Source organism: Castor canadensis, chromosome 1 (assembly GCF_047511655.1).
Source record: "Castor canadensis chromosome 1, mCasCan1.hap1v2, whole genome shotgun sequence".
Lineage (NCBI taxonomy): Eukaryota > Metazoa > Chordata > Mammalia > Rodentia > Castoridae > Castor > Castor canadensis.
The window spans coordinates 29735322-29762855 of NC_133386.1; the positions used below are offsets into that span (position 1 = coordinate 29735322).

Sequence of the window (27534 nt, forward strand, 5' to 3'; positions counted from 1 at the left end):
AATGAATTAGCGAACCTCCCCCCTATAATATCTTTGCTGAGGATCCAAAATTTGTTAATCACCACTGTAGAGATTTATGAGCTCTTATTTTCTGTTGTTTGTGCAGGTGGAGGTTTAAATGACCATATCCACTCCTAAGATTTATTGCAAGAGTGATTGATGTTATAAACCAGGAAAAGGACTCTTCCCACAGCGGGGATGACAGAAATATCAAGTTGAAGTTGCCTTTGTCTTCATGCACAAATGACCCAGGACTACAACACAGAAACTATAATAATTTAATCTGAGGCCCAAAACAACATAAAGAGAACATCCAGTGGGTCTGTTAGAAGTTTATCCACTGATTCCCAAACTAGTTTTCTTTGATTTGCCCTCCCTTTTTCTTAGTCTTGGTAAGACATGAAAGTTAAAGTTATTTTTAAACTTAAGAGCTATGTGAAAATGGGCATTAGCCAGTACTTTATAAAATATGTGTGTGTGTGTGTGTGTGTGTGTGTACTGAGAACTCTACAAAATGACCACAAATCATATGTGTGGACTCTGGAATAGGATGATAATTAAGTATCCGAAATATGGCCAGGCTATTAGCGGTGACAATTTTTCTTCTTGGAGTCACATATTTTTCTTCTTTTATTTTTTTGATTCTCATTCTGTGCTACATCTCAGTGGACAGGCTGTTCAGGCTATTTGGGGGACAGTGATAGTCACATTAATATGTACCACTGAATAGATGGCTGTTGTCTGTGTGTTTTTTCATGGACAGAAACTTAAAAATAGCAATTTCTAGAAGGGTGCAAAATTAACCTCATGCCATAAGCCAGCTTTTATGTCTAACAATTATCATTCTTTATAACCATGTAAGCAATAATTAAATTTCATGTCTATTTATCCTGCAGTGACACATTCAGACTGGGAAAGCCTGAAAATGAACTTTGGATGTTTCTAAAATTCTGCAAGCAATGACCACCCTGTGGGGAACAAAATGTGGAGAAGGCTGTCGTTTCAGTTATCTTGGTGTGAAGTCTTGGAGAAAGTATGTTAATAATACTTTTTTTCTCTCTCTCCTGAATTTTGTGTCTGTCCCTGCTGATAAACTCACAGGGACAAATGGCTGGGGGAAATGACTTATCGTTGGATTCTGCTGAACAAATCAGCTAAGTTGTAACTTAAGCTGTGCCAAATTCTCCCCAAATATAAACTATATTCTGTGAGAAGAGAAGCACTTTTGAGAAGCCGATGAGCCCTTGCAATAACAAGAGCAATGCTTTGGCCATTACTGCTTCCGAGCTCCACACAGTGCTTTGGAAGTAGGAGCTAGCTTCTAAAAGTTCTCACCTTACGTTTAAGTAACAGCTTATGTCTCAGGGGCATCTGGCCAGTTTTGCTGCACACTTCTAACAATTTGTTTTGCAAGAAAGGCTGTCTTTGAAAGATTTTCGTGAGAAGGAAAATTTATCTCCAAAAGTTGTAAAATGAAGATTAGGCCTGGAATGCATCCTTGAACTTAAATCCTGCTTTATCAACTGATAAATTTTCAGGAAGTTCAAATTTGATTCAGTTACACTTGGATGGACTAATTTGCTTCCTTTTTTATGGGAAGGGAAACATCACAGGGTTCTTTTGAACTGACTTTGTATGCCATCACTTTATCTTGCCCAAGAGGGAAAATTTGCCTTCAAATTCAAATTTTCCTCTTTTTCTTGTACTCCCTGGCATGTAATCAGGAGGTCCCACCTCTGGCAAACCAGCGAAAGTGCCAGTTCTCTTTTTTCTTCATTTGTAATTAACACCACCATATGTTTTATGCTTTTTATTTCATGACAACAACTATCAATTTGCTGATATCCTATGCAAGTTGATGCCTCCCTCTTTATTCTCTACATTTGCTACTGTACCTTTCCTTTGCTGCTGACTGGTGGCTTGTCACCTCCTGCTCTAAGCCCATTGAAGTCTGACTTTACTTATTTATTAAATTGTCCTTTCAGAAATTGACTATTATCTCCTCTTCCTTGTTACAAATTATAGTGGTGCCTATGAGTTGTATTTTGTCAGTAAAAGTGAATATGGCTTTAGTGAGACTGGTTATTACCCAAGGAAGTCAGTAATGGTGATGCTGGGTGTTGCAGCAGCCCAAGGTGAAAATCACTCAGTAACCTGAAGTGAGTGTGCAAGCTTCCTAACCCCCCTTTTCACATTTTCTGCAATGCATCCTGGGTCAGCTACGACTACACTAAGAATTAAAGCTGGCAAATACCAATAATAAAGTCTAAAGAGTGGTAGGGATCTAATACAGGGATTTGAGCATTTCAGTCAAACACTCTGCTACAGACCTGATTCCTCAACTCTAAGATATGTGATCTTTATTAATACAAAAATAGTAACTAAAAGAAGAAAGACAGGGTGAATATACATAAGAAAGTGTTCGAAACAGTCTTTTTCACTATAGAAGAACTATAGAAGTTCCTACAATGATTTAGAAAATGAATAAGAACAATCAGAACCTGAAATGTTTCCATACTAAACAAAATGGCATAGAAATATATTTTGGTGCTTCACTGATATGTTGTTTTCTCTTTGTAAATACTTTGTTTACTCAGTCCTTAAATATGTAATGAGAATATGCTATGTGAAAACACTTCATAAATGCTAGACATTCGGCACAAAAAGAAAAACAAAAACAAAACGTAAGTCTAAAGAAAGACTCTTCATGGTTGTTTGAATCCAAGAGTTAATCTTGCATTCCATACGCTCCATGATGTGGCATTTAAAGCTTTTTTTCAGTGGCACTGGGCCTTGAATGCAGGGCCTCACACTTGCTATTTAGGCACTCTATACCTTGAACCACATCTCTAGCCCTTTTTGCTTTAGTTATTTTTCAGATAAGATCTTATCAACCACAATTGTCCTACGTATACCTCCTCCACTGTAGCTAGAATTACAGATATGAGTCACCACTCCTAGCTTGTTTGAGATGGAGTCTTGCTAAGTTTTTCCTGGAGTGGCCTCAAATGAGCTTCAGTCCTTCTAATCTCTTCTTCTCAGCAGCTAGGATTACAGGCATGTGTCACCAAATCTGGCCTTTAAGCCTATGCTCCTGAAGAATAGGGTTTACCTTGAGGAGCAAGTGGCCTGAACAAAACTCAGGTAGACAGTGAGTGGTAAAAAACTTTACCACCTGTTAATATTCTCTTGTTTTCTAGAACTAGAATAATTTTATTATACCTCTTTAATGTTAGGAAAGAGGGAAAAAGATGGAACAACTCGAGTATTGTGCATGGTTCTGTGCCCCCCATTCTTTCATTTCATTTAGAATCTTTTTTTAATCACTGCTAAAGAAAAAAACCACCATATGAAATGAAATTCTTAATCAGAGTGTGTGCTAGAGGCTTTTCTCCATAACAATGAAGCTTTAGAAAACTTGCGTGAGTAATAACTATTCTGTATCTTATAATAAAGCTTGAAAGCAAACTCCCAAGTGTTCCTAATAAGTATAAATCTTAGTCAGGCATGGTGGGTCATGCCTGCAATCCTAGCTACTTGGGAGGCTGAGGGAGAGGATGGAGGTTGGAGGCCAGCCTAGGCAAGAAGTTGGTGAGACTCTATCTTAACCAATAGCTGGGCTCAGTGGCCTGCACCTGTTATTCCAAGCTATGTAGGAGGCTGAGACTGGAGGATTGTGAATCCATGCCAGCCCTGGCAAAAATTTAAAAAGCTTGTGGGACATCCCCTCATCTCAACAGAAAAAAGCTAGTATGGTGGTACATGCCTGTTACCTCAGCTAAGAAGAGAAGTGGGCCTGGACAAAAGGCGAGGCACTATTTCCAAAATAACCAGAGGAAAAAGGGGCTGGAAATGTAGTTCAGGTAGTGGGTAGACCATCTGCTTAACAAGCATGAAGCCCTGGGTTCAAACCCCAGTACTGGAATATGGAATATATATATATATATATATATATATATATATATATATATATATATATATATATATATAGTGGATTGTATGGGAGAACTTTGTATAGTTCTTATATGCTAGTTATGTTTTTTGAACTGCATGAAAAAGATATAGGCTCCTTCCTGTCAGATCAGAAGATGGGCATTAGGAACAATCAAAGGTTCCTTCTGGAAATTACTTCTTCAAGGTTGTTTCCTTGTGAAGGTGGTTTTAACCCCGAGGAGCAGAGACAAGGAATTTAGATCCTGGGGCCAGTGAAAAAGTCCTGAGAGTGTAAATCCTGACCTCAGGAACATGACATATTTATAGATGATGTAGCATTTTTAAATAGAGACATACAGTAATATACTTTAAGATTAGGTAAGACTGAGCCAAGGAGGCCCCACATGGTCAACAATTCTGTTTTTAGTCTATAACATGAAATGAAATGGAAGCAGTAATAAAGAGTCTCCCAAAAAAGACAAGTCCAGGACCTGACAGATTCTCAGGTGAATTCTACAAGACCTTCAAAGAAGAACTAATACCAACACTCTTTAAACTTTTCCACAAAATAGAAAGGGAAGGAACACTTCCTAACTCATTCTATGAAAACAGCATTATACTCATCCCAAAACTGGACAAGGAAACATCCAAAAAAGAGAACTACAGGCCAATTTCCTTTAATGAACATCAATGCAAAAATTCTCAATAAAATAATGGCAAACTGAATCTAACAACATATCAGAAATATCATTCACCATGACCAAGTCTGCTTCATCCCAGGGTTGCAGGGATGGCTCAATATATACAAATCAATAAGTGTAATACAGCACATTAACAGAGCAAAGACAAAAACTGCTTGATCATCTCAATAAATGCAGAAAAAGCCTTTGATAAGATTCAACACCATTTCATGATAAAAGCTCTAAGAAAACTAGGAATAGAAAGAATGTACCTCAACATCATAAAGGCTATATATGACAAACCTACATCCAACTTCATACTTAATGGGACAAAACTGAAACCATTTCCCCTAAAGTCAGGAACAAGACAAGGGTGCCCACTATCCCCACTCCTATTCAACACAGTACTGGAATTCCTAGCCAGAGCAATTAGGCAAGAAGAAGTAAAAGGAATACAAATAGGTAAAGAAATAGTCAAAGTATCTCTATTTGCAGATGATGTGATCCTATACCTCAAAGACCCAAAAAACTTCACCCAAAAACTCCTAGACACCATAAATAGCTTTACCAAAGTAGTAGGATACAAAACCAACTTACAAAAATCAGTGGCCTTTCTATAAACCAGCAATGATCAAATTGAGAAAGAATATAGGAAAATAATTCCATTTACAATAGCCTTAAAAAAATCAAATACCTAGGAATAAACTTTAAAAAGGATGTAAATGATCTCTACAAGGAGAACTACAAACCATTGAAGAAAGAGATTGAGGAAGACTACAGAAGGTACAAATATCTCCCATGCTCATGGGTTTGCAGACTCAACATAGTAAAAATGGCTATGCTATCAAAAGCAATGTTTAATGCAATTCCCATCAAAATCCCAATGATATTCATCACAGAGAATGAAAAGTCAACTCTAAAGTTCATTTGGAAACACAAAAGACCATGAATAGCCAAGGCAATATTGAGCAAAAAGAGCAACGCTGGAGGTATCACAATACCTGACTTCAAACTATACTACAGAGCCATAGCAATAAAAACAGCGTGGTACCGGCACAAAAACAGGTATGAAGACCAGTGGAACAGAATAGAAGACCCGGATATGAATCCACACAGCTACATCCACCTTATTTTTGACAAAGGCGCCAAAAACATCCAATGGAGAAAAGACAGCATCTTCAACAAATGTTGCTGGGAAAAGTGGTTATCTGCCTGCAGAAAACTGAAATTAGATCCCTGCCATCACCCTGTACTAGTATCAACTCAAAGTGGATTAAGGACCTTAATATCAGACCCAAAACCTTGCAGTTAGTAAATGAAAGAGTAGGGAATACTCTGGAAGCAATAGGTATAGGCAAAGACTTCCTCAGTCGAACTCCAGAAGCCCAGCCACTAAGAGAAAGGATGGACAAATGAGACTACATGAAATTAAAAAGTTTCTGCACAACAAAAGAAATGGTCTCTTAATTGAAGAGACCACTGACAGAGTGGGAGAAAATATTTGCTAGCTATACATCAGACAAAGGATTGATAATCAGAATATACAGGGAGCTCAAAAAACTAAACTCCCCCCCAAATCAATGAGCCAATAAAGAAGTAGGCAACTGAACTAAACATAACTTTTTCAAGGGAAGAACTCCAAATGGCTAAAAACACATGAAAAAATGCTCACTATCCCTGTCCATAAAGGAAATGCAAATCAAAACCACACTAAGATTCCACCTCACTCCTGTTAGAATAGCTATCATCAAAAACACCACCAGCAACAAATGATGGCGAGGATGCAGGGGAAAAAGGAATCCTCATCTACTGCTGGTGGGAATGTAAGCTAGTACAACCACTTTGGAAAACAATATGGAAGCTTCTTAAAAAACTAAACTAGATCTGCCATATGATCCAGCAATCCCACTCCTAGGGATATACTTGAAAGAATGAGACTCGGGTTATTAAAAAGGCACCTGCACACCCATGTTTACTGCAGCACTATTCACAATAGCCAAGCTATGGAAACAGCCAAGATGCTCCACTTCTGACGAACGGATTTAGAAAATGGATTAACACAATGGAATTTTATTCAGCCACAAAGAAGTAAATGAATGGAACTGGAGACATCATCTTAAGCAAAGTTAGCCTAGTCTCAAAACACCAAAAATCGCATGTTCTCCCTCATATGTGGATTATAGACCTAAAACAAGTTCAGTAATATTATTGGGCATGGGTCACACGCTAAGGGGAGAACGTGTATGGGAGGAATAGGGAAAGGGAAGGAAACCTAAAACTTGGATATGGTTCATGTGCTCACTGTTGAGGAGTGAATATAGTAATCTTACACTGGCTGAGGCCACTATGGGAAGGGGACCAGGAAGTAGTGAAAAGGTCAGGTAGAGATGAATCAGTTCAGGCTGTAATACACATGTGCATGGAAGCAATGCTAGGAATCTCTCTGTATAGTTATCTTTATTTCAAGCTAACAAAACCGCTTTGTCTTTCTTATTATCTCTTATGTTTTCTCTTTAACAAAATCAGAGAACAAGAGGGCAGAACAGGTCCTGCCTGGAAGGGTGAGGGAGGAGCGGGGCAGCCCAAAACATGTATACACATGTAAGTAAATGTAAAAATGATAAAATAAAAGAAAGAAAGAAAAAAAAGAATTGTAGGACCATGAAGAAAAAAAGAATTCTGTTCTTAGGAGATAGCAGTGACAGTTCTGATGCCTGAACCACTGTGTAGTTCTTCCCTGGTGTGTCGTGCTCTGGGGCCAGAGCGCATCGGGGGCTGGAGTCATCTGAAGGTTCTTGAATGGCAAAGGCAATTTTTTCATGCACACCTGTAGACTCAGCTACAGCTAGGACTGGGCCAGCACCTCCCAGCCTCTCTGCATGGCTTCCTCCACCTGCAGTCTCAGGTAGCGAATGTCTTACCTGGGCATTACTTTCCATCACAGTGAGTGCTCCACAAGACCCAGGTGGGAGCTGGAATCTTCAGAGCCTTGGAAACCCCACGGCATAACTTCTGCCTCGTTCCATTGGATGAGAGTGATGTCTTTGGCCTGCTGAGATCCAGAGGAAAGGGAGCTATAGAGTACTGTGAACACCAGGAGGTGGGGTTCAATGTGTGTGTGTGTATGTGAGGAGGGAGTCATCCTTCAAGGCCAGTTATTATAGCCAGTTACTATAATGGGCAAATGCTAGGGCCTGGATTTAAAGAGATAACCTGACCTTGGACCTCCACTTTATTTATTATTATTAGGTGATACCAGGGTTTGAACTCAGGGCCTCATACTCAATAGGCAGGCACTCTACCACTTGAGGTGTGCCCCAAGCCTTTTTGTGCTTTAGTTGTTTTTTCCAGTAGGGTTTCATGTTTTCCCCAGGGGCCAGCCTTCGACTACGATCCTTTTACCTATGCACCTCTTGTTACTGTGATTACAGATGTGCACCACCATCCCTGGCTGGTTAGTTGAGATGGGGTCTGCTAACTTTTCACCTGGGCAGGTCTTGAACTGTGATCCTCCTAATCTCTGCTTCCTAAGCTCTCACTCTTACCTAGTAATATGTCCTGAAATTATTTCTAAAATCTTTGCTTACTTTGTTGTTATCTTTCTTTCTCCATACCTTCTTGCTATCCCTGCCTCATTCCCCAACTATAGTGAATGTTTCATAAGTCAGGGACTTGATGTATCTTGCTCAGTTGTCTACTCAGGGCCCAAAGCAGAGCTGATCAATATAATACATACTTAATAAGTAGATGTTCAATGAATGAAAGAATTAATGAATGTCTTAGACCATAACATATTCTGTCTTGCTACTCCATCATCCTTTGGGAAGTGATAAACTTATCTGAAGTTAGCATATCCTCATCAGTGTTCAGAAAGCAGGAAAGAGGATGTAAGGCCAACTGATTCGTACAGTTACACAAACCATCTCTGCTTCCATCCACTGGCCTCTTCAGTTGCAAGGAAAATAGGGAAATATTTAGAAAATGTGCTCTTTACCTGCAAAGAAAACTTGGGGTTCGGGGACTTATGAGTAAAAAGAGGGGAGCCAATTCAGAAGTCTCTGCTAGTACATTTAAAGCATAAAAGATAAAGTTAACTAAATAAAAAACTTGAATATTTTGGTTCATTCTGATAAGAAGTTCACTTTATCAATAAGTTAGCTTCAATGATATGCAGACACAAGTTCTCTGAGAGTTTAATTCATCCAGATCAAGTTGTGGGAGCTTCAGCTCACAACTGGAGCTCAGAATCAGTTGAAAACTCCTGAACAACTTATGTCTGTCTTCATGTGTGAACATGCACCAGCATGAACCACTCCAACTAATGTTTTCACCAATTTACCTTCAGGAGAACAGTTTTGTAAAACTACTGTTTTTGATGATAGATCAGTAAAAATATGTGGGTTGTTAAAGCAATTTACAAACATCCATCGTTATTCACGATATCCTTCTGCAGTGCTTGTTCAACTTCTATCAGACTAGTTATACAGCAGGTGTACATACAAGGTAAGAGTGGGAGAAAGCTTTTTTAAAATTTAAATTCTTCTAACAGACTTTCAAGATTTGATGGAAGTTTACTTTCTTTTTTTTTTTTTTTCATTTTTCTTTTATTATTCATATGTGCATACAAGGCTTGGTTCATTTCTCCCCCCTGCCCCCACCCCCTCCCTTACCACCCACTCCACCCCCTCCCGCTCCCCCCCTCAATACCCAGCAGAAACTATTTTGCTCTTATCTCTAATTTTGTTGTAGAGAGAGTATAAGCAATAATAGGAAGGAACAAGGGGTTTTGCTGGTTGAGATAAGAATAGCTATACAGGGCATTGACTAACATTGATTTCCTGTGCGTGGGTGTTACCTTCTGGGTTAATTCTTTTTGATCTAACCTTTTCTCTAGTTCCTGGTCCCCTTTTCCTATTGGCCTCAGTTGCTTTAAGGTATCTGCTTTAGTTTCTCTGCGTTAAGGGCAACAAATGCTAGCTAGTTTTTTAGGTGTCTTACCTATCCTCACCCCTCCCTTGTGTGCTCTCGCTTTTATCATGTGCTCAAAGTCCAATCCCCTTGTTGTGTGTGCCCTTGATCTAATGTCCACATATGAGGGAGAACATACGATTTTTGGTCTTTTGAGCCAGGCTAACCTCACTCAGAATGATGTTCTCCAATTCCATCCATTTACCAGCGAATGATAACATTTCGTTCTTCTTCATGGCTGCATAAAATTCCATTGTGTATAGATACCACATTTTCTTAATCCATTCGTCAGTGCTGGGGCATCTTGGCTGTTTCCATAACTTGGCTATTGTGAATAGTGCCGCAAAAACCATGGATGTGCAGGTGCCTCTGGAGTAACAGTCTTTTGGGTATATCCCCAAGAGTGGTATTGCTGGATCAAATGGTAGATCGATGTCCAGCTTTTTAAGTAGCCTCCAAATTTTTTTCCAGAGTGGTTGTACTAGTCTACATTCCCACCAACAGTGTAAGAGGGTTCCTTCTTAACCAACTCAGGCTACCATTACAAAATACCATAGACTGAGTGGCTTACATAAACAATATTTTATTTTCTTACAGTTATGAATGCTGAAAGGTCAAGGTCAGGGTGTTAGCATGGTTGGGTTCTGGTGAGGGCTCTCTACCCGGCTTGCAGTTGTCACACTCTCTCACTGTGTTCTCACATGGCCTATGGCCTTTTCTCTGACTCTGAATGTGGAGGGAGAGAGAGAGAGAGAGAGAGAGAGAGAGAAAGAGAGAGAAGTCTAGAGAGATCTCTTCCTCTTATAAGATCACCAGGCCTATCAAACTAGGATCCTCTCCTTATGATCTTATTTAGACTTAATTACTTCCTAAACACCTTGTCTCCAAATACAGCCATGTTAGGGGTTAGGACTTCAACATATCAGTTTTAGGGGTATACAATTCAGTTCATAGAGATTACCATTAGGAATTATAACTGGAAAATGGTTTGTTATGGTATTAATGTTTTAACTTTCACCCAACTCAAGATTAAGATAAGATATTCCTAGGATTCTTCGGTCATTTGAGAGTGTACTGCAGATGTTCTATCAATGACAAGCCAGAGTAGCAACACGAAATTGCAGGCTTTGGTATGGCTTGGTTTTCCTTTTTGAAGAATCATTATGATGAAGGGTTGTGCATACAGATTTGTGCTCTTTGCTGAAAAAGGTCATCTGATTCTCATTCCTAAAATTTACAAAGAGAAAGGAGGATTCCTTAGTTAGAAGTTCTAAATCAATTTTAAAGAACCATTAGTAGAAGAATTTAGGAATTCTTCATCCAGTGCATTTGAGTACACCCGTATCTCCCACACAAAAATAGACATGGGTTAGACCAATTCAGTAATAACAGTTGCCAAATGTTTTTGAGGGGTTACTCCATAGGCAAAACAAATGGTTGATTGACTGCACTGGGGTCTTTTCAACTGGTCACTCTGACATATTTTAGATAAAGCCAGTATTATTTTAAGCTAGAATGTTAGGCAGATACTAAACTTCCTCCTTTCACATGAATAAATAAGTTCTTTTTTTCTTTTAACTTAATTGCAAAGATGACTATGATGAAGTAATTTGCCCAGGAAGGGTCTAATGCTTCTCAAATGAATTTGGACAGAAGAGTGAGCTAAATGTCTAAAGCTCACATCCTATAATAAAACATGAAAGTCCTTAGTGCAATTATGATTTTTATACTTTTCTCTTAAATTACTGTTGCTCAGTATATCACTCCTGCACTATGTCCAAGTTCTGCTTGTATCACTAACCATAGTGTGAATTTGGGCAAGTCCTTTAACTTTGCTGGTTTTAGGGTCTTCCCTGACATCAGGATGGGTCACCTAGCATTAGTTGAGATGGTATGTGTGAAATGATATCACTTACTGATCAACATAGACACTTATAAATATTGTGGTTACTATGGCAATTGTTGCTATAATCATTATTTCTATAGTCCTTTTTAACAGTAGCATTCATTTTTTCCATTTTCATTTTGGGACAAGGGTAAGATATAGAATATAAGACTTTTAACAAAAACAACAAAACAGCCCCCTCTCTAATAGCTAAGTAGTAAAAAAATGTCTGTGTGGGGGGCAGAGGAGTTTTTTTACTAAAATTTAGAGTTCTATTATTTTGTATGAAAGGTATCCTGTGGTCTGTCATAGAATTAAAAATTTTTTCAGTGTTAAGCTACAATTACTTCAGTCCTTCCCTTCACTTTTTGGTGATTTAATGTTTTTTACTCCAAATTAAATTCATTAGGTCCAGACATGTGGAATAAAGATCTAGCATGTTATGTAAGGGTCTCATAGTAACTCACTATGTCACCAAATATTTGACTTTAGAAGCAAAATCTACAACTTTCTTTGCCATGTAACATCTACCCTTTTTTTTGGTAGTACTAGGGACATCTGTACTTTTTAAAAACGACTAAAGTTCAGATGCAACTATTTTTATATTTCTTTTAAAATTTATGCTAGGTTAACATCTCTTTGATTATTTTTGTGGTTAAAAATGATAGAATTCCATTATTAAATGATTTCCTTCTTTGTCTAGGTAAGCATCCAATTCTAAAAAAATACTTGAGCTTTTTTTTTTTTAGAAAAAAAGGGTAAATATTTACAGTGAAGAAGATCAGATGCCAGTTCTTTGGTATTGTAGTATCAACTTTTAATTTTAGGTTTCAGTAAAAATATATGGTCTAGCCTAGAATCAAAACTGTCCAGTTCTAGAATTCTGGCCTACAATTTGATTTTTATAAAGAGAGGTGAATATCTTGAATATTCTTATCTTCATGAATGATGAGTATGTTTTGAGATTTTAAAGCACAATACTTGTATTAGTTTCCTAGGCTGCCACAACAAAGTACCATAAACTGAGGGTCTTAACAATAATAGAAATTTATTTTCTCACAGGTCTGGAGACCAGCAGCCCCAAATCAAGGTGTTGTCAGGGCCCTGGATCCTCTGAAGTCTCAGGAGGGAAAATCCTTCCTTTCCTTTTTCAATTCTCTTGCATCTGGTGTTCTTGGACTTCTGGCAGAATGGCTCCAATCTCTTGACTCCATCTTGACATGGCTAAGGGATGCCCAGGCAGCAGATAAAACATTGCTTCTGTGTGTCTCTTGGAAGGTGTTTCTAGAAGACATTAGCATCTGAATCAGTGTACTGAGTAAATAAGACCATCTTCACTGAACGAGTGGGCATCTTCCAGACTATCAAAGGTCTTAACACAGCAAAAAGGAAGGAGAAGGGTAAATTTATTCTTTGCTTGAGCTGGAACATTCATCTTCTCCTGCCCCTGGTCATTGGCACTCCAGGTTCTCAGACCTTTGCATTCACACTGAGTTTACAGCATTGGATCCTCTGGTTCTGAGGCACTAAGTTTGCACTGAAACTATCACTGGCTTTCTTGGGTCTCTACCTTGCAGATGGCAGATCCTGGGAGCTGTTAGCCTCTACAAACACAGGAACAAATCTCTTCATATACACACGTGTAAATTATACACATGTATAATATACATTTATTTATCTGTTGGTTCTTTTTCTCTGGAGAATCCCTACCAATATAGCTTTCTTCTTTCTGAATTTCTCTGTCTTTCTCATCTTTTAGAAAGCCTGTGGATCTAGGGCCCACTCTAATTGAGTATGGTCCAGTCTTGATCTTTATCTTAATTACACCTGCAAATATCCTATTTTCAAATAAAATCAAATTCTGAAGTCCATGGTGGACATGGATTTTGGGGGCATATTATTCAATTCACTTTATGTTTCAATTTTTGCTTTGTGATTTAGACAACATATGATCATAGGCACAGATCTCAAGTTGGGGTTCTATGGGGTGAAAGAATCAAAATGGGTAAAAAAAGGTATTTAATCACATGGTTGTATCATGAAGAAATTTAGACTTATATTGGATTTTTATGGATAATGGAGCCAATTTTTGTCACTGGTGATGATGAGGGGGAACCCTCATTCAACAAACCAACCAGGCATGTTTTTAACAAAGCAACAAAAATACTTTGGAAAATGGCACTGTAGAATAGAGACTTTAAATTTTTACGTTTGATTTTAGCCCAAGGCTAAGAAGCACTAGAGATCTTAAACTTTTATGATAGAAGGAAAAAATGACATGTTTCTTTAATAATATTTGCTTATTATTTCCCATTATGTAGGGGAGGTAATAAAATCATGAATCCTCTATGGTAGTTTTACTCAAATGCACACATTTTATTTTAATTTTCACATGTGCATTCATATTCATATTTTCATTTTATAAAAATTAAGTCTTAAAAATCATCTAAGAAGCAAATCTACTATTACAAGTATTAGTTACCATTTTGTTTTTAAGGAGAAAAAAATGTAAAATACAGCCTATTGTTTTGTCAAGAAAAGCATGAAAGGCTTCAATTTTTTAATTTGTACCAAGTTATTCTACTTGATTCCAATTGTTTTACAAACTCTATTCTTTCTTTGACTTCTTTTAGAATGTATTCATAGTCAATATTTTAATGATGAATAACCTTAAAATAAATGTTGTTCACTTCATTATCAGTTATGAACTTTTATCCATTGGATCAAAAGTCTCGTAGACTTCCCACCAAAGTAAATAGCCTTAGAAACTTTATATAAATTATGAAGGTTAGCAGTATTTCCATTTCTTAAAGTTTATAATAAATTTTATAGCTGTAAAAAAGAAACCCCTGATCAATGACTTTTTTTTTCTACTGGGCTCTTTCAATTTCCATTATTCTACACAAACACAGAAAGGTAAGGATATACTCTTTTTTAGATTAAAAAAAGCCTTTTAAAGCAACATGAATATAGTGTGTTCAGTTTAGATCTACTTAAAAAAAATGAAACATTGGTATACAAAAATAACACACATTTTAGTCCCGGCTTGGTGGCACACTCCTCGGTACTTGGGAGACTGACATTGGGAGGATTGTGGTTTGAGACTAGTTCAGGCAAAATTTCTCAAGACCCCATTTCAAACAATGACTGGGCCTGGTGGGTCACACCTGTCATATCAGCTATACAGGGAAATGAAAATAGAAGGATTGCAGTCCAGACCAACTGGAGCATAGAGTGAGATTCTTTTTAAAAAACAACCAACCAAGAAAGGGCTGGAGGTGCAACTCAAAGTCGGAGAACCCCTGTCTGGAAAGTGCAAAGCTGAGTTAAAAACTCACTACCATGAAACAGAACAAAACAAAACAAAAACTTCACATTTTATGTGACTTACGACACTGAAAGTGCTACTGACTGCCTCATTTTTTGTTCGTCACTTATAAATAATGATATGTGGGATAAAACATACTTTATCATATCCTAGGATACTTGTGAATTTATAAATCAAGTAACATGTCTATTTAAAAAAATAATGTTTTCATAACATGAAAGAAAATTATCATGCCCACTAGGCTGGTAAGTATTTATAAGACAGCTGTACACTAGTCTTAAAAAGTTCCCCATAGGGAAAATGTTGAGAGGGCTAGCACCTTATTTATTTATTTATTTTTGATTAACTTGTTTCTGAAATGTTAAACTTCTATCAATATAATTCACTTACATTGTTTCTATAACTGTTAAACTATCAGGCATTTTCATCTTTAGGATAATCTTGCCAAATTTTCTTCAAAAATACAAAGAAAACAGGCAGTCTGGCATTTTGGGAAAGAGCTTAAATGATGTAAACCTTTCATCTCAACACTGTAAAACATTTGATATTTCTTTTCTGATAATTAGCATTAGTTCTGGCCATATTAAGATAAAAAGGCAGTTTCATTTAAAATTACATCTAGAGAGTGGGACTGATTTGGCTAAATCATCCTTTTATTCCTGGTTTTCTATGGGCTGATTTCCTTTAAAGATATGTTGTGCAATGTCCTACTTTAATTAGTGACCACCTCCTCACCAACTGAACTTGACTGAGAGGTGCAAACTTGTGAAAACAAAAACTGTAAGTGCCTCTGACAAAAGGAAAAAGGTTTTAAAAAAGAATAGGCAAGACATAAGTTATAATGAAGGTGGTGGGTAACTCTATAGTGCAAGTAGCTATTGACCTGTCCACTGGGTTACTGAAACCTCTCCCAGAGCCCCAGGAAGGAAAATAAAGTGTTAGATGTTTCCTGTAATCCTTCCTCATCCTGACACAAGATCCCTTGGGAAATCTGCTGCTGCTGTAGGATTTCTCTGCTTCTACTTGGAGTGGTGGTTTTCTTTCCAACGCTGTGTTCTAGGCCCTTAGCAAGCAATCAAGCTCATTCTTATCCTCTCAGATGCCATCTTCACTGGCAGGTCTTCTCAAGTTGCTACATTTTTCCCATTCTAGTTTTACTTCAGACAAGGTACACAGACAGTCTGTGTATGTGTTAAAATTTAGTAGACTGAGTTGTTTTTAAAAAGGGCCAATCTATAGATTGCATTAATTGAAATGAAAAAAATGAACCAGATTTAATACTTCAGCATTTCAATATTTGGCAGCTTTATTAAAGTATGATTTGCATGTTATAAAATTCATCCTTACAACTCAATGATTTCAGTAAATTTATACAGTGGTGCAACTGTCATCACTACAATCCAATGTCACCATTGTGCTCTCCTCACAATGTTCCACCTGCCCATTTTAAGTTCATCTTCACTGCTGCTTCTACCCTGGCAATTACTGATGCGCTGTCTGTCTGAAACTTTTCCTATCTATACATAGTATTTAAAATGTGAAGTATACAATCATAGAATCTGTGCTCACTTGCATCTTCCGTCTTTAACTTAGCATAATGTTTTTGAGTGCTTGCTTAGGCAGCACATATAATAAAATTGAAGCGTAATATTTTTGAGGGTCATCCACATAGTAGAGTTCTGTTCCTTTTAGTTGCTGAATGGTATTCTTGTATTTCAATTTTTAATGAGATATTTGGCATGGTGTAGAAACACAGACCCACTAAATGTCAGCGTTCTTGAAATTAGTATCAGCAACTATAAGTTAAGGGATTTAAAGAAAAAGAAGGTAAGTACTTTCCTTTCGCTTCTGAGCACCGTAACAGTGCTCCTCATAGTTTCTACTCAGGTTTCTTAGGAAGACCCACTGCAGTTTGTTCTGGAAAGGCTGTAGTGGAGACAACAGCTTTTTTTTTATAGCAGTAACCCTAGAGAAAGAAACTATGTTATTTCTATAATCTTTTCACCACACATTATCTGGGCTATATTGTCCCTGTCTTTAATTCCCAGGTTCCAAAGAGAATAAAGAAAGGTAAAACAAAGTGAATAACAATACATGACAGAAAACAGAGGAAATTACATGACCTAAAGGTGCATTCGACATCAGGGATAAGTATGGCACATGTTGAATCACAGGCATCCTGAATGAAAAATCAAGTCACAGAAAACTGCATACAGTATGATTGTTTAGGGACACATATATATGTGATGACATTATATAGAAATGTATGAGATGGTTGATCACAAAGTTCAAAATGGTGATTTTTACTGAGGTGAGGGGAAGGAAGGGGGGAGGAGCACAAAAGTAGATTCTTTGGTATTGATAATATTGTAATTTTTATGGTGAATGGTGGTTCTAGGTATTTTTAAGTACTGTGTTTTTTTAACTTACATCTGTATTGCATAAGTTTCATTTTTGTGGATCAAATATTGTTATTTATTTCATGGTCTGATGGAAAAACTCTGACACAAAGCCATAAGTATTATGAAGTCATGTCTTCTAGAATAATGTGGAAACAGATTTATATTTATAATGAAGATTGCCTTTGTTTGATAGTACTGAATAGTTCACATTTCAACTCTCACAAGAAAATGTACTGTCCACTCTCTAGCCATATGCTACAAAGATTAACCTGTTGAGTGTGATAACTTCAGGAAGGCCAAACAAGTTTTTACTGACTTAACTTAATATCTTTGGGGTTCACTGCTTTAGCCTTTGGGATTGATTATCCAGCTATTTTCCTCATTCACCTTTTGGGACTTTTCACTACTCATTAAGCAAAGGAGAGGAGGTGAAATTCAAAACGCTCAATGTTATTTCAGTATTGGTTAGCAAGCTGTTTTTGTAAGAGCTATGGGACAGCCACTGAAATTAATGGCCAAACTAAATTTTTTAGGATTAACTGTGAAATTTGCTTTAAGGTATTGTACATTATGTAGATGGAGTCTCAAGTAAAAATAGGCCTTTTGAATAGGTTTTTGCATCAAGTAACAGAAAACCCACCATGATTAAAGAATGAAGGTGGTGTGATTTATTGGCTTTTATAGGTGAAAAGTCCAAGGATATCGCAGGCTCAGCACAGTGAGGTTTAGAGCTTAAATTAATTATTGGAATTCACTCCACATTTCTCTCTGTCTCCTGCTGGTTTGAGTTCCAGATTCTCAGGCTGCAAATGGAATCAGAGTTTCTATGATGGTCCAGACATATCTTTGTCCACATATAACCTTGGAGGGAAAAGGAGAGCATGCTTTTTTGCTGAGACTCCAGCGAAAGGTTCCATGGTGACCCTGTTGTTGTGACAGGCTCACTTGATGACACAGAAGAACCCCTGAGCAAGTCTGTGGTTTATCTGTTCCCTCTACCTGCTCCCCCAGAAAAAGATGAAACTTTGAGTATGTAATATGTGTAACCCCCACTCCTACCTGTTCTTGCCCTACAATCAGAATTCTTTCCTCACCAGTATTTTGAATTCACTCTTTTAAGGTGACTATCACTTTTCTAATAAAGAATACCAATGGCTTTTTCCTTGGTTTCTTCATATAGCATTGGTCACTGGCTTAATATGAAATTTTATGTGGTTTATTAGAAATTTGCTAAGTAGTGTATATTTTTATGGTGAGGCTTAAGCAAACCAACAGATGCAATGTTGGATTGAAGTTTTTCTCTGTTCATTTGAACTAATATATTTCTTCCTTAAGCTGTCTTATAGATTTAAATTTTGGCTCCAAATAAAAGACTTGATCTTGTTGACTGCAATATAGCCAGCTCTGAAGCAGAAAGGGATTGTTTCTTTATTGTGACTCTTTTCTCCTTTCAGTAAACTAGATGTTGGAGAGAAGTGGGTACCTAGAGGCAGAATAGCACAGTTAGGTTGGATCCAGATTCACAGATGATCCCAATTCTGCTTCTTTCTGCCTGTATAAGTGTGGGCAGAAGCAATCTCCTCCACTTCACATGAAAGTTATGAGGGTGAAGTAAGATCGCACCCCCCCCACACTCTACCACGCACGTACTAATGCAAAATATCAACCCTCATTAATAACGCTCTACTTTGTATCTCTTTTGTGCTCCAGGTTATAGTCCTTTTTCTTTCATTTTGTTTAAGTAAAATCATCTAAACTGGTCATTTAGATGTGCACTTTAACCTAATCCTTCAAGAGAAATGAGTCTTTATGTTCTGTGCGGTGTGAACTTTCAGTGAATTGTCAGCTATCAATCCCAATTATATGTGGTAACCCAGTGACCACGAAAATCCCTGTAATGTGTCATAAAATGATTTTAAAGCCTATGAACTATATGTATTTTAATAAATAAAAACCAAACACAAATTTCAAGGTAATGACAATTTTTGAGATTCTGATACTTTTTTTTAATTATAACGGGTTTCGATCCATATTTTTGTCACCATTTTGATGGAACTATGAAACCGTGCTATGTATATGGACAGACATTTAAAGAAGTTCAAAGTGATGGAGTGAAAACATTATGCTCTTTAAAAGTCCATATTCCAGTGTGATAAAGTTATGTTTAATATTTTAACACATTTGGTAATTTCACAGAAATACAGGTTAATATGCTCTTTTGTATTCTGCACTGAATATTAAGTACTTACAAAATTACAAACTCATTTCCCCAGTATTAGCCTCAAAAAGTACTATTTTTATTTAAAAGGCAATAAAATAATTTACACCAAAGTGTGAAGGATCAGACTGTTTACACTTGTACTTGATTCTTATAAGCAAATATGGTAATTCACAACCCCCTCCAATTTAAAGAGAAAGATTCACTGCATACGAGGGAGGTAGGTTGAGGGATTGACATGGGCATCACAGTCAATTCCCATCATGATGTGTCTAGGGGATAGCATTGTCTGTCTTTATAGACATAAAACTAGATGAGCTTATTTTGGAGTGATGATATGCCCAAATTAATTCATTCATGGCAGAGATAATTTGATGGAATCCAGGTCTTTCTGACTGACATTTCTCCATTGCTTCACACGAATATGCCTTCATTGCCCTGTGGTAGAAATATTTTTTAATGGAGAAACTTCTGAATGCCTTTCTTTGTTAGATGAATGATGTCCTTTCAGAGATGCTTAAACTATTGTAGCTACATGGTCTAGTATCTTTGTAATATGCATAGAAGACTTAATTGCACAGGTATGAATATTAACTTGTTAATTATGTCCATATTTTCATGAGTCTCAAAATTGAGATGCTCCTGTTCCTAAGGATACAAGCCAAGGGCTTGAGCAAGCAAGCCTCAGTCTTCTGGAGCAACTTATGGCAGAAGTCAGAAACCCACGGCTGATTATTGATACCTTCTTCTGTCTCATCTTCCACACAGGATAATCCATCATCAACTTCTGTGATTCCACCTTCTCATCACTTCTTCCATGTTCCCTGCCAACATTAGTGTTGAAAACTACCAGCATTCCTGGCCCTCATAACTTCACCTGGACTAGTGCAAAGTGATCTCTTCACATCCTTTCTCACCCCCTCTATCCAGGCTGATCTTTGGAAATACAAATTTATTCAAGTCAATCCTCTGCCTAAAAGCCTTTGTTTTTCACTGTATTTTAGTTGAAGACTGTCTTAGTTAATTTAGGATGTTATAACAAAATATCCTAGACTGTAGTTCATAAACAATCAAAATTTATTGCTAATAGTTCTGGAGGCTTGAAAGTCTAAGATCAAGGCACCATCAGATTCAGTGTCTGAAGAGGGCTTGTTCCTCATAGATGGTTTCTTCTATGTGTCCTCACATGGTGGAAGGACAAAAAGGACCAACAAGCTCATTATGACTTCTCTTATAAGGGCACTAATTCCATTCGAGAAAATAGAGCCCTTATGACCCAAAGGCCCTAACTCTGAACATTATTGCACTGGAGATTAGGATTCAGCACATGAATTTTGGGGGGTGCACAAATATTCCCACCATTGCAAAGTCCAGCACTGGTTTTGGTGGGAGATAGACTTGAGTGTGGCACAAATACTCATTTGGGATTTCAAATAAATAGAAAGGAGTTAGAAAGGAGTAGTGCCTTCAAAGCCTTTTGCCATGGCTTAATATGGAAATTTACTGTGACCTAGTTTGAGACAAAAATATTTCTGTAGATAAGTTTTAAATTGGAATGAGAAGGAATATAATCATAGATAACTGGAGAATCAGAATAATTTAGAGATTACTTGATTCAACTATATAAGAACATTGATGATTTTGTAGAAAAATAGATATATTAAATCTAAAACCAGAAGAGATAGGAGAATGCAGTAATTCTTAGAAAAACTGAAAAGTTAACACTTTCCACTACCCCCCAAAAAAAATAGCAGATAATTTTGTCATGGGATTCTATAGCATCTGAGTAATAAAAGCTCCATCATTCTTCAACAGCTTCAGAGGATACAGAGAAAACGTCCAAAGTATTTTCATGAATTTAATGCAATATTCATTATAATAATTCATTTTAAGAAAGTTAATGCTATTTAATAATGTGCTTACATGTACAAAGTTATCCATTCTGGTTCATATTCATAAATATCTTTGCAAGAATCCTAAGCAAAATATTAATAAATAGAATCAATCAGCATATAGACTAATATGATACATAATAGTATATTCATAAAGTGTGTAGATACAATGGTGTTTCAGTGTTATACACTCTACTAATATATTCATTATGTAAATAGGTCAGAAAAAACACATAATTATGTCATATGTGCTAAAGTCAAAATTTAACATCTGGTCTTTTAAAAAATCTTGTTATAATATAACTAAATAGAAACTTCTGTAATGTGACAAAGACATATAATGAAGCACTAGACACAGTCTCATTAAAGTCAAGGACAAAAGAGTGTGTTATCTCTGCTATTATATGCTAAGGTTCTGGAAGTCTTTACGTAGGCAATTAAACAGGAGGAAGAAATAATGAGTTAGAAAAACCGCTGAGATGGGGATAATTTATGATTGTTTTCAGATGATAAGATTTCATACCGAGATAGTTGAAGAGAATCATTTGAAAAGCTACTGAAGGAATAAAAGAATAAATATAGATGATCGTTTGTAAAGAGATTAGAAAATTAACAATTTTCTTAATCCAAGTCATACCCTGCTAGAAAATATAAAAGAAGAAAACATTTCATTTATGATAACAGTAAAACAAAGGCTGAAATTCTTAGGAAAAAAGTCAAGTAGCAATGTTAAGGATCTAGTTACAGAGAAATGTTTATTGAGCATCTACTATTGCCAAACACCATTTTAAGTGTTTTGAATGGAGCTTGTCAGTTAATTCTAACTACAACTCTGTGAACAGGACACTGTTTCTGTTTTATCTGGGAGAAAATGGAGGGACAAAGTGTTTTTGTAATGTGCTCTTAATCATTATAATTCCGTCTGGACAATGACACTTTGCTGAGGAAGATTTTTAAAAATGGGAGGAAAAAAACCCCTCACCATACAAATATAGTTGCTCTTGGGTCTGAAGACTCAATATTTTGAAGACATCACTTATCCTTATTTACTTAACAAATTTAATGCAATCTCAATAAAAACATATGCAAGCTTTTTAAAAGATAGGTTAACTGGCTCTTATATTGCCAGAAATGTTAGAAAGAAAGACAGGCAATAAAGTAAAAAGGGAGAAATGGAGCCATTTGTTACATATATTATAAATTTACATTAATTTAATAATTGAGTGTTGACACCAGTGTAAACAGACACATTTTTCACATAACATAGAGTCCAGAAATCTAAATGTAAATGAAAACTTACAGAATGGGTAATGTCTTACATTAATGGGAAAAGATATTTCTTAACCAAAAGGTGAATTATATTTTATAATAACCCATTTTGTTATCTAAAAATGTCAGACATCTTTGAATGTCATTTTTTTCTATGACATAATTGAATGAGAATATTTTTCACATGCATATATTTATTCTTTTCTTTTTGTTATTGTGGACAATCCTTAAGTAAAATTGTTGTGTAAATTATATTTATTTCCATCAAATAAGTTCCCCAAATAGAACATCCAGTTTAAAGGGTTTCTGCATTTTGGTCTTTTAGTAATAATTTTGGACATTTCTGGGTTCTTCTAGTTTATAGTTCTCAAGTAGTATCTGGGAGTGGCTGTATTTTTGGATTCTTATTAAAAACAGGTATTACAGTTAAAGAAATTTAAGAATTGGAAAAGAGATTCTGTTATTGTTTCAGTATTATGTGTTACTATTGAAGTTGAATTTTACTACATATGCATTTTTTTTCTTTTGTGTATTTAAGCATCTATGTAGAAAGATAATGCTTTTTCTGTTTGGCTAAAATAACTAGCTGGACTAGAAACAAACGAACTCACCATTTTAATTTCTGAAACCACTAACACAGGTATTCTTGCAATCAGTTCAGGAATAGTGCCACAAAAATATCTTGACAAAAGTCTCAAATAGCTGTTGTCTTTCGGGGTCCTCCACATGCAGAGTCACCAGAAAACAAACAAGAAGGAAACCTGATGAGTCAGCTGCTCAGAATTTGGACGGTTGTCCAATGTTCTTGCTGATGGTGGCATTGTTACAACCAATTCCTGCTCTCTTCCTCTTACCATTTCTTCACGTAATAAACAGGATAATTTAGTACTCCTCCTTCAGTGGGGTTGGTTTCATTCCCAACAGTCAAGGAAGGACGCAAACATCTCGGTATTACACTGTCAATTAAGCCAAGGTGGAGGAGGGGAGGGCGGGCACAGTGATAAATGAGCAGTCATTTCAATGTTTTCTTTCCAGCAGAAATCGCAGCCAGATTCCACTTTATCTCGCCCTGACTTTTAGCAAGATAGATAGCCACGTAAAATTTTCAGGTTCAAATAGTCTCCATCAAAAGGGCTAAAAACCTCACCTTCTGGTCACACTGAACTTTCATCTTACTAACTGCAGGGGCCCGATTTCTACTGAACAAGAAAGAGTTTTAGTCAGACACTCTCCCTAAGTTAAAGACTTAGGTCTTTAACCAAAATAAAAGCAAACAATTAAAGTAATTAACCTCACCGCGCGACGCCTGGCTTTTTAGAGACGTCCAAAAGTGCTGTTTCAGATCCTGAAAACAAAGTGACTAGGTTTATTTATCAACGGTTTGAGTTCTTATTCACAATTACGCATTTTAGGATTTAGACCTACATTACCCAATAGAGTTGGCCTTAAAACCGAGGCAACAATAAATTACATTAAAAGTAGTATATTGCTGGAAAAATAATTGAAGATTGCATTGCAAGTTAGGAGTTGATAGCTGGTACAAACACCTTTGCTTTAAATGGATTTTAACGTAGCACTTAACAAATTAACAACAGAAATCAATTACGAGAATTACTTAAATTCAGAAATACTGAAAAAAAAAAGTGAATTTGTCGTTCGTTCTTTTCACGTTAGGTGTTTGAACCTTAAGAGCAAGGGGCTGTCGGGTATTTGGAGCAGATGTACTGGAGAGTGGGTGACACGAGGTTAAATTATCTTCAATTAAGGACCAGTATATGTATTACAGTCGCATTCCATATTAAGAAGAATTAAATTTCGTGTTCGAACCACTTGTCGGTGCTTAAAAAAAAAGGCAACTGAAAGATCCCTGACTCCGATGCTGCCAATCAAAACGATTTTTTTCCGGGATCACCTGCAGGACACTCAGCCAGATAAAAGATTTGGTGATCTTCTCCGAATCTGGCAAGAAAGTGTCCCTGGTACAGGAGCTGAGTCTCCCTTACAGACCTGCAGGCGGGGGCCGGTTCCCTGGAGCAGAAAAGTCCTCTAGGAGAGCTGGGCGCACTCGCAGGTGCAGACGCGCCCCTAGCCGGCTGCGCGCCCTGAGGCTGCCCGCCCTAGCACCCCGGGTCAGGGGGACAGTCCTCTCCTGCACTGCCCAAGCAATTTGTCAAGGCCCCGCATCGGGTAAATAGCTGTCTTCCGGACCTTTATAATGACTAATCCAAATAAATTGCAGTCACTTTTACTGCGCGCCTCGGCGGGCCGCGGGCTTTTAATGGTTCTGCCTCCCAGACCTCCAGGGAGGCTGCGGCGGCCTCCGCGAGAGCGTCGTGTTGGGCCCCTGGTTGGCCTCATCGCCCCTGGCCACTGCGCTTGGCCTCAGGTTACCCCTGTCTTCTGGCACGACATGTAGATTTTGATGTAAAATGTGTGGCAGAGCCTCTCAGGTGGAGCCTCTCATCTTCCCAGCGTCCGCTGTCATTGCTCCTCTGGGATCTTGTATTCCTCTCCTTCCTCTGCGGCTTAGAGCCTGAGAAATTGCAAGTATCTTCCACATCCACTTAAAGCCCTTTGGCCAGTCCCTCTGGATCTTACGGATTTCCTCTGGAATCTTTAAGGCTTTGATCCCCAAACTTACAGCTCCATCTTCCCCACCCCATTCTTCCCCTTTGGGATCCCTCGGCTTGCCTGCTCAAAATACCTGCTGGCGCCAGAGGAAATTCACGTGTAACAGATACCCAGGGAGTGTAAAACCAACACTATGCTTCCAGGATTATTTTCCTTCCCATCTTCTGCCCCATCAACGTGTCGCTTAGCGAGCGCCAACACTGGGAATTATCGTGAATCCTGAGTGTGGGGCTGGAAGATTTGGAAACGATTTAAAAGAGTTGATGATTGCTATCTCGCACGTGGAATCGCGCACTCTCCTCTCTCCTCCCAGCAGCCCTGGGCCAGAGAGGTCTGTGAAGTTTGTATGAGGCCCAGGTAACTTTTGTGAAGGGGTTCAGATCATTTAAAGTAAACTCCAAATTATCTAAAATGAAAGAGAATTACGCTATTTGCGTCTAAAACCGTTGTTGAAGTAAAAGAAGACTCGAAAGAAAATCTGACTCATTTTATTTGGGTGATAATCAAATGACTAGAGAGACCTAGTGGGTAACATCAATTTTATCAATTATGTAAAGCATTTATTTCATTCTCTCTTCTCCTCCTCCTCAAATTGATTTTTGTGTGTGTGTGTGGTACTGGGGTTTGAACTCAGGGCCTTAGGCTTGTTAGGCAGTCACTCAATCACTTAAGCCACTTGACAAATAACATTATAATATTTCTTTTCACAGAAGCAAAAAATAGTAGCCAACTAAAAAGATAATTTTGTCTGTTACCATGTTTTCTCCTTCATTTTTTCTTCTTCTGAGGCAGGATCTTGCTAATTAGGTAGGGTGCTGGGATTGCAGATGTGCACACCACTCCCAACTTGCCATTCTATCCTCTAAATCTAGTATCTGATCCCTAGATTTCCTTGCAGATCATTTGGCATGAATGTGGTTGTCATGCAAACTTTTGAGCTTTAAAAGCACTAAAAAGAAAATACATGCTGTGCTGATATTTCTAAACATTTGAAATTCTGGGAGCAGGTAGATGATTTATTTGAAAATTCTCCTGGTAAATTGCCTTTCAAAAGAAGGTTGGATCTAGGGTTGTTTCTGCTTGGCCTTGCCTTTGTGCTGCTGAGCAGAGTGTTACATTCTTAACAGAAGTAGAACTCACTTTCACAGAAATCACTTTGCATAGGAACGACCTATGCAAAGACCCTCATTTCACCCTCACCTGTGTACCTTTGGGGTACAATTTGCAGTCAAGGTCCATGGTTTACCTTCTACTGCGGTATCATTGTTATGATCATGAACTCTGGGACTCTGTGAGCAGAGACTTTCCTGACTTTATAATCAGTTTTGAAGGTCTTGTCTGATTTGTTATAGTTGGAATTTAAACAGTGTGTAAAGATAAGGTAAGGTATACACTGGATGTAAGTAAGATCATCCTTCCGAGAAAAGATCTGCCACATTTAAGAGATTTGGAGTCCTTGATGGAGACGAGTGACATTTTTGTTACTTAAGGGTTAATAATAAAATGTTCCAGTTTGCTTCTTTGCAGAACAGAAATAGCAGAAGACATAAGCATACAAACGTGATAACTAAAAGACAGCCTAGGAGGACAGCTAAGGTGATTTTTCAGGAGAATGCCAGGGAGAGCTTAAGAGATGCCAAGCTACAGCTAGAAGTCAATGTTGTAATTGCTGTTTCTTGAACCTTTTAGAGAACATGAGGGAGGGCCTGGGAGGGAGTTTCTCAGGATTACCAAATTAGATTTCTAAGCTGTCCATTATGGGATTTATTTGACAGTTAAACTGTGGAAGGTCAGTTAAACCAATTGAAAATTTTCTTACTCCAGAATTTTGATGGGTGACAGGGCATAACAGTGTTGTTAAGGGTATTATTAACTTATCCTGAAAGTAAATCAGTTTCTGATGACACCCGAGGTCAACAGTTAGCTTCATGTTAATGCTGACAAGCGTGAAAACCAATCTTCATTTTGGTGAAGTTGAAGAAAATTATTGCAGCCTTAGAACAGAAAAATAGCAGCCACAGATAAGTGAGGAATAAAAGATTAAGACAAAACAGTAACTGAGTGTCAACCATGATCATGTTATTACTTTTTAGTGTCCACTTTTGACATGTATTAAAAAGTATTCATTGTGCCTCAGATCTTTAAAGGGAAAGACTTAAAAAAGCTTTAAAATAGTTTTTAAATACAGGAATTGCATTATTACTCAAAGTATAGGTGATAATAGTTTTCTAGTGAATTTTAATTATATAGAAAATGAAGTAGATAAACTGAGCATAGTGGGGCCTGCCTGTATTCCCAACACTAGGGAGGCTGAGGCAGGAGGATCAT

The 27534-nt window shown here is 37.4% G+C and overlaps 1 long non-coding RNA gene across 1 annotated transcript; it reads left to right on the top strand.

Moving 5' to 3' along the window:
* The first annotated feature begins 93 nt into the window (after window positions 1-93).
* On the top strand, window positions 94-20381 carry LOC141423347 (uncharacterized). The gene is made up of 3 exons (XR_012448142.1): window positions 94-392; window positions 897-1033; window positions 20183-20381. It is a non-coding gene; the product is annotated as an uncharacterized lncRNA (long non-coding RNA).
* Window positions 20382-27534: the final 7153 nt, after the last annotated feature.